Below are 1,086 nucleotides of genomic sequence, written 5' to 3'. Positions count from 1 at the left end.
CAGGGCAGTGAGGCAGAAGGCAGGCATCTATCCCACATAAATATCCTGAAGATATGTGAGAAGAGGCAGCCACCACTTTTAACAGAGCAGAACGAGAAGCAGGGTGCTAAGGGATAAGCAGGTTTGGGTTAGAACAAGAAGTTGAAAGGAACATTTTTGAGATGAGATTAATAATAGAGGAGTGTTTTTTTTTTTTTTTCTAATGACAGACCATGAGTTCCAGAGAATATAGGAAAAGGATTTGGGAGAATAAGAATAGATGAGAAACTGGGTCAGATTTGGAGATGTACCGAACCACAGAGGGATAAGCACACAGGTCTGATGATGACCTTAGAGCTGCACTGTCCAACATGATAGTCACTAGCAAATATGTGCCTATTGAGCCCTTTAAATGTATCTGACCCAAATTAAGAGGTACTCTAAAACATATATTGGATTTTGAAGGCAGTACAAAAAAGAATGTAAAGTTTCTTATTAATAATTTTTCAGTGCTTGCTTCAGCAGCACATATGCTAAAATTGGAAGAACACACAGATTAGTATGATTAGCATGGCCCCTGTGCAAGGATGACACACAAATTTGTGAAGAATTCCATATTTTTTGCTATTATTAAAAAGTCAAAAAATAACAGATGCTGGCAAGGTTGTGGAGAAAAAGGAATGCTTTTATACTGTTGGTAGGAGTGTAAATTAGTTCAACCATTGTGGAAGACAGTGTGGTGATTCTTTGAAGACCTAAAGACTACTGTTTGATCCAGCAATCCCATTACTGGGTATATACCCAAAGGATTATACATTGTTCTATTATAAAGACTCATGAAAGTGTATGTTCATTACAGCACTATTCACAGTAGCAAACACAAGGAATCAACCCAAATGCCCATCAATGATAGACTGGATAAAGAAAATGTGGTACATAGACACCTGGAATATTCTGCAGTCACAAAAAAGAATGACACCAGGTCCTTTGCAGGGTTATTGATGGAGCTGGAGGCCATTATCCCTAGCAAACTAACGCAGGAACAGAAAATCAAAATATCACATGTTCTCACATATACGTGGGCGCTAAATGATGACAACACACAGA

At 38.2% G+C, this 1,086-nt stretch overlaps 1 pseudogene; it reads left to right on the top strand.

Moving 5' to 3' along the window:
* The first annotated feature begins 488 nt into the window (after positions 1-488).
* LOC119627811 (U6 spliceosomal RNA) lies at positions 489-601 on the top strand (annotated as a pseudogene).
* Positions 602-1,086: the final 485 nt, after the last annotated feature.

The sequence above is a fragment of the Chlorocebus sabaeus genome, chromosome 5 (assembly GCF_047675955.1).
Source record: "Chlorocebus sabaeus isolate Y175 chromosome 5, mChlSab1.0.hap1, whole genome shotgun sequence".
Lineage (NCBI taxonomy): Eukaryota > Metazoa > Chordata > Mammalia > Primates > Cercopithecidae > Chlorocebus > Chlorocebus sabaeus.
The sequence above is the reverse complement of the archived record's forward strand: the minus strand, read 5'-3'. Positions and strand labels throughout refer to the sequence as shown.